This window comes from Parasteatoda tepidariorum, chromosome 3, assembly GCF_982258835.1.
Source record: "Parasteatoda tepidariorum strain Cologne lab strain chromosome 3, Ptep-v5.0, whole genome shotgun sequence".
Taxonomy (NCBI): domain Eukaryota; kingdom Metazoa; phylum Arthropoda; class Arachnida; order Araneae; family Theridiidae; genus Parasteatoda; species Parasteatoda tepidariorum.
The window spans coordinates 8,751,059-8,758,299 of NC_141757.1; the positions used below are offsets into that span (position 1 = coordinate 8,751,059).

At 32.8% G+C, this 7,241-nt stretch overlaps 1 long non-coding RNA gene across 1 annotated transcript; it reads left to right on the top strand.

The window, feature by feature from the left end:
* Nucleotides 1–468: 468 nt before the first annotated feature.
* Nucleotides 469–2,086, top strand: LOC147812751 (uncharacterized). The gene is made up of 3 exons (XR_015432260.1): nucleotides 469–750; nucleotides 1,637–1,672; nucleotides 1,880–2,086. It is a non-coding gene; the product is annotated as an uncharacterized LOC147812751 (long non-coding RNA).
* The last annotated feature ends 5,155 nt before the right edge of the window (nucleotides 2,087–7,241 follow it).

Sequence of the window (7,241 nt, forward strand, 5' to 3'; positions counted from 1 at the left end):
TTTATATTATGTGTCTATTATATTTGTTGAACACTCAAGTAGTAATAAGCTTTTGAGTACTATAAATATTGGCCACATAACCAATTCTATACCTACTCATGGAATAAGTGTTATGTTAATTAATCAACATTATGTTAATAACTCAACAGTAAGCGACTTAAACATTTTTTAATATGATATAATTTTTAAAATAAAAGTTGCATGATGTTATTGTTTAATTTTAGATACATTTTGTTCACTAATTTCTGAGGAAAAGTTTCAAATATTTTCCTAATTTCTTTATGATGAGCACATCAAAGTAAGATTAACCCTTTGATGGTTCTAAACGGGTTCAGCTCGCAATCGAATCGTGCTTCATAATGCGTGCAAACGAGTTCTGCTCGGGAGAAGGATTTCGACCAAAATGTTTAGAAACGAGCAGTACTCTTGTAGTGAAATTTTTCCCAATGCTGACGAGTTGAGCTCGTTCGCCGTTATTATTCTACATTCATTATGTTGAAAACGAATCCTACTCGCGAAATTTAGTTAGTTTTACTGTGTACAGATGGCAGTACGGGTTCCATTAATTTCTTTTCATAATGAAGCGGGAATTTTTCTTTTTACCTTGTCATTTTTATGCATATTTTGGCGCGTTTTTTAGGGTGCTTGTAAAGTAAAATGGCTCATAAACGAAAGCTAGATAATGATGATTATGATACAGAAAGCTTATCAAGTTTTGAGTCTGATGAAGACTTTGTTCACAGTATTTAGGTAATTACTGTATTTAAATGCTTCATAAAGTTTTACATTAGTTGTATTTATTGAGTCCTTTCAATTTAATATTTGTCTTATATTTATAATTAACTATTATTATTTATATAATTGATTATAATCATTTAGAATTTACTATTAAATAGTATCGTTTATTAATTATTTTAAAGTACGTAAAAACTATTATTTATGTACTGCAAATACTTAAGAAATTTTTGAAGTGCGTGAGGCGAGCTATCTATGGCAACGCCAGAGAGTCCTGCAGTGGACTGATCATTAAGTCACGGTTCCCAGCAGATCACCGAAGTCAAGCATCACTGGCTACGGTCAGTGTGCGGGTGGGTGACCACTTGGATCAATCTGCGTAGGGACCGAGGGTGTGCGGTATTGGTCCTCGTTAAACTGTGCTACCATAAAGTGCTCGACTTCGCGCGCAGGTCGTCGGGCTACCGAAGCGGGGGTGCCATCCCTTCCGCAGAGGATCAAAATTGTGATGGCATGTCTTCGGATCATCCTCCGGGGTGTTTCCCAAACCGTCGCCAATAGCCCATTGTGCAGCTCTAGCGCGACGTAAATTAACAACAACAGCATCGCCAGAGAAGGAAGACATTTTCGGAAGAACGATGGGGGAAAACAGCTGCTACTTTCAAATGCTGTTTACTAGTAATACTGCGTGAATTAAGTCAACGAAAACTGCTCATTTCCCTTACCGTCAAAGGGTTAATAAAGGGTGAATTTTTTTACTATTTTGCCTTTACAATAAGAATGATCTAAAAAAATTTGTACTTATGTAATAAATTAAATAATTAATATTTTTTTACTTCAGTATTAGTGTGTAGTTTAATTAATGACATAATTTTTGTTTACATTTCTTTTCCTTTGACAGGATTTAACAGAAAACAAGAATCAAAATGGTCAAAAGGTAACACTTAGTGAAATTTTAAAATTTATCCCATCCATTTATTTTTGTTATTATTTAAGTTTTTGTGTGTTTCTAGATAAAATTTAAATTGGCTAGCAATGTTTCATTTAAAGTTCACCTTGTTATTCCATTTTAGTGCACTTTAATTTGTGTTGAAAATTTAATTATGAGAAAAAAAGAGTGTTCCACTTAATATTTTTTTTCCAGCATCTCTTTGAGAGAGCTGAGAAATTTCACAGAGGTATTCGTAAATTAGGCTTAACTGTGTGCATGAAGATGGCTAAAGCTATTTGGACCAGTTTCAACTTTTGATCAGTGAAATAAGTATGTTCTTTACATTGTATAAAATGACTTGACTATTTTGCATATTTTTTTTAGAAATTAACATTTTTTTGTTTAGAAAATGTAAATAAATTTTTCTGAATGCAAAAATAATAATAAATAAATTATATTAAATTCATACCTTTCTTTTTTTCTTCATATTTAATGGAATTTCATTCCAAAGCTTACTATTTTCCTTTTTAAAAAAAAATAATAAAAAAGGTAAGAAAAAAACCTTTTGGTTCACTTTTTTCTTATCTGTAGCTGTAATTAACTATATATTATTCTAAGCGAAATAATAAATTTAGGTTTAAAAAATTTACTATTAAATTCAAATATGTATGTAGTAATTCTGATATTGTCTGATTTGTATGACCAGAAAAAATTTTCCTGAAAATTCTTAAAGATGCCTTATCACAAACGGGAATCTCGAAACGTGCAGTTAATGAACCCCTTTTTGACGCGTCCGATTTTGTCATAAATACACGCGGTTTTATCAAAAATCTCTTTTTAGTTATTGTCATAGATTCCATGTTTTTTTTTTTAATTTTATTAGTTTTCGTATGCGATGACGACTCGCAAAGTGAGAAAAAGAAGAAATATGTGATTTTTTTCAATGTATATATTCTTTTACGCTTTGATAGGAAAAAATTTTATTAAATAATCGTTTTTCTTTTGAATAAAAGTTTTTTAAATTTCATAAATGTTACTTTCGTGCATAAAAATTAGTCTTTCATTTCTCTTCTATTGACAAAAGAAGAAGAAAAGGAATGAAGTACTTTAAAAAAAGAAAAGAAAAAAAAACTGCTTATTGAGGGAAAAAAGATTTCATATAATTTTTTGTCCAGCAATCACATGTCTGTTAATACAATTCGAAAACATTTGTGCGTGTATCATAAATGTTATTTTAATCATAAGTTTAATTTGTGTTATTATAAAGAAAGAGACCTTTTTTTGCAAAAAAAATAGCGATAGCTCTGATGCCACAAGTACCTTAAGATGAAGATTCAAACGCATTGATGTTATTATATCAATTACTTCAAACAGATTTTAGAAACAATAATAAAAAATGCTAAAACAACTATGAAAGAATTAAAGAAAGATTTTAATTAGTAACATATTAAATCTGAAACAAAAATAACTTTGAACTTAAATACATTTTATAAGAAAAATCTATTGTAAAATGAATGAATGAATGAAATTGAATATGTTATTTTGAAAGCGCGACCTCCTATAAAATTTAATACAAATTATTCTGAAGATTAATGTTATTTTATAGGTGCTAGTTCACTTTGCTTTGTCTATTTTACGTTTAATCTACTTTTTTTTTCTCTTTTGTCTTCAGTTTATTCCAATATCCTGAGAATTATAATTTTTTTTCTACATATGGAAAATCTCACATGCAATATTTATAGAGTAAATTGTGTAAAAGTTTAGATCTAATTTTCACATTGAAAATATGAAGTTAAACTTTGCTTTATTATTAACATTAGAGAGCTTAGATTCTATTTACTTAATTGTAAAACTACTATAATAAACAAAAACAAAAAAAAGAAGAAAAAAAACTGTAAATAAAATTGCATTTGAATAGGCAATTCATATTTTTTTATAACCGTTGTTGAACAGCCGACCCAATTATTTGGGTTTACGACTACTAATGTTCAACTCCGTAGCCTTGTCGTTTTGAACTCAATCCAGAACACAAAGGAACTCTCCGATTGATTATCGGGAGAAATTTGCCTTTGTTGAGGATTTTTTGATGAAACTAACACGCATTCGTGTAACATGGAGAGGGAAACCACGAAAACTTCCCACGGTCAGCCTGACGACAATCCATGATCCGTCTACCACTGAGGATATTTCTGGTCAGCACTGTGGTCGGTGTAAGCCGACCAGCCATCGCTGGGACTAGAACTCGGTTCATCTCATTGGAAGCCGAACACTCTATCCCTGATCCTTCGCAATGAAATGCATCTATTAACGATAAAAAAAACTGTTGCGTTGTCTGCGAAACTAAATATTTAATTTGTGATCGGTGAAATAATATGAGAGTACCGCAGAGGGCGAATGTTTTGTGATTTGCTTATTGCTACTAACAAGGGGGTGGAGGGTTATTTTATTACCGTCGTCTAACAGTCGACCCAATGTAGGTTTTACGGCTACTAATGCTCAACGCCGTGACCTTGTATGTATGAACCCAATCCAGAGGAACTCCTGGATGAAGTATCGGGAGAAATATGCCTTCGTGGAGAACATTTTGATGGAACTAACCTGCATTTGAGCTACATGGTGAGAAAAACCATGAAAACGTCCCACGGTCATCCTAACAGCAAGGGGACTCTGACCTATGATCCGTCTACCACTGAGGATATTTTACATCAGAACTGTGGTCGGTGCTGGATATTTTTTCTTTACCTTGTCGATTTTCGAAACAAATGATGCAAAAGCGTGATTTTCACACTGTTCTATTCAACTTTTTCACAATTCATTCAACCAGAGCCGTGGTGATTCAGGGGATAGAGCGTTCGCCTTCCAATGAGGTGAACCGGGTTCGAATCCCATCTGTGGCTGGTCGATATGAATTCCCCATCTGGCTCGCACCGACCGCAGTTCTGATGTAAAATATCCTCAGTGGTAGACGGATCATGGTTTAGAGTCCTCTTGCAGTCAAGCTAATCGTGGGAGGTTCTCGTGGTTTTCCTCACCATGTAGCGCAAGTGCGGGTTTGTTCCATCAAAAAAGTCCTTGAATGCAGATTTCTTCCTAGTACTTGATCCAGGACCTCCCTTGTTTTGGATTGGGTTCAAAATTATTAGTCGTAAACCCAATAATTGGGTCGGCTGTTCAACGACGGTTATAAAATTCATTCAACCACAATCCTTTCCGGCCTTCCGTCAGTCCGTAAGGAATGAAAGCGCCAATCATTTTTTCATGTTTGATGATATAGTTGCGTATACTGAGCTGGATGCGGTGGGAGGGATTCTTGTATTTTCATGTGCAACTCCGCTACTTTTAGTTTAGCTTTATTCAGTTTCATGCTCCATTTCATACCCTCTGAAATGTAACCGAAAAATCTCTCTAATTTCTGTTGATCACCGTGAACATTAAATTGTTTTTTTTTTTTTACATTTTGCCTTGCGAAAGAAAATTTTATTTCTCTTGTTAATTTCCTCATTGGTGAAGCGTCATCGTCTTTGGCAAGCTAATGGCTTTCTCGCTCTCTTCTATTTAATAATAATAAACCTTCAAGGATTATGGTACTGATAAATAGTTATATCTGCTTTGGTTTACAACATTTAATGCAGGCTTCGAAATCAATAATAATGAAAGCTTGTGCCTCCACATTTATTTATTTTGAAGAAACAACCCCCCTTTTTTAATAAAAAGATATTGATGTTTCAAAAGATTTACATCAAGGGTGGCGCCAGTAGGGGATCGGAGGGGGGCAATTGCACCCCCGTCGGTCATGGCCAGCCCCACCCATCGGGAAAAATTTAGAGTCTCGTCGGGAAAATAGTCTGGTCACATTTTTTTCTAAATAATATAAAAAAATGCCTAATAAAAATTTTTGTAGTTAATTTTTTATTTTTAAGAATTAGTTCCAAAAATTAGTAAAATATATTGTAAACTAGGAGGCTCCGCCCCCTGCTCGCTAACGCTCGCCAACCCCCCAGAATTGCTACGCAATCCTATGTGGTTCACGCCGTGAACCATGGCTCGCTGCGCTCGCTCGCCAATGAACACAATGTTCTAGCACAAAGACATAATATATTATCATCAGAGACATAGTATTGTACTTATGTAGAAGATTTCAACCAATGTTCTTATTGGCTTTTAAAAAAGTATATTAGCTATTTAGATTGTACATGGTGAAAAAATCAAAACATTAGCTAAATAAGAAACATATTAGCAAAATAAATTATCAAATATTGCTTCACTAATATTCTGCATTTTAAAGCGTGAAAATTCAATGCATAAATAAACGCGAAATATAAAAAAATTCAATGCATTCAATACAAACACTTAAACGTTTTTTAAACGTTTAGGTAGCTCCCAGTAGAAAAATATCAATTCAACAGCGGCCTTTTAAAGCATTCTCACTTCAATTAATTAATTAATTCCTAATTGAGTTTAAATTAAATATTTCTACGTTTTTAGTGCATGAATCTGAATTGAACAACCTGATAATGCTCACTCTGGTTATTGTTATCTGGTTGCTCACTGCGTGCTCTTGCGCGCCGAATCCAATCAATTAAAAATGAAAACTGTTGCCAGCGCGAGAAAAGAAATATCATTGGTTTTATTGATACATACATACATACGTACGTATTAGCGTTTTATATAATATAGATTCTATGTAATTGTAGTTTCACTGCACTACTTGTAACTTTGCTCATACATTGTTAAACTAGAGACCGGATGCGATTAGGAAATTGGCGACTTTTCGAAGTCCCTTAGAAATCCTTTCCCACAGACACATCTTCATTTTCTTGGAACAAAAGCCTGGGGACAGAAAGAGACGCAGGTCCACTTCTTTACAAATTCTTTTTTGATGTTATGTGTTTATCAATGGTTTATGGGATCACATAATTGTTTTTTGAAATTTTCAAGTAAAATGAAAGTATACGAAAAAAAATTTCCAATTTTTTTTTATACTTTTAAATGAGGAAAATCATTTACTTATTCGGATTCAAGGTTTATATTTTAATCAACGCAATAAATATGCAGTCGGAAAAAAAGAAACAAATTTTTTTAAATTTATTATTTTTTTTTATCATTGTCTTAGTAGTAAAAAGATTGTTGATTGATACAGAAAAACAATTAAACTGTTCGTATTCAATATCTTTAAATATATATTAATCAACAGATTCTCATTGACTTATTTTGTGTAGAGTGTATGAAATGGAAAAAGAGAACACCTTGATTAACTTTTGATTTAATCATAATTTCACATACAAAGAGTCAATTTTAAGTTACCAGAAAGTTACCATGACCAGAAAAGCGCATTCTGTTCTGGATAAACTTCCAAGTTTGTCTATAGTTTAATTTTCAAAATGAGGAAACAGCCGCAACCTGGAAGATATGGTCTGAAGTAAGTTACGGCAGAGAGAGAGTTGGAAAGTATGGGTCCTTTAATTTTAACTTCACTCTTCTATTATAGCCTATTATCTCGAGAACTTTTTGAGTGTATTGAAAAATTTTTGCATAAAATAACGAAAAACATTTTACACACAAATTTTTAAGCAAA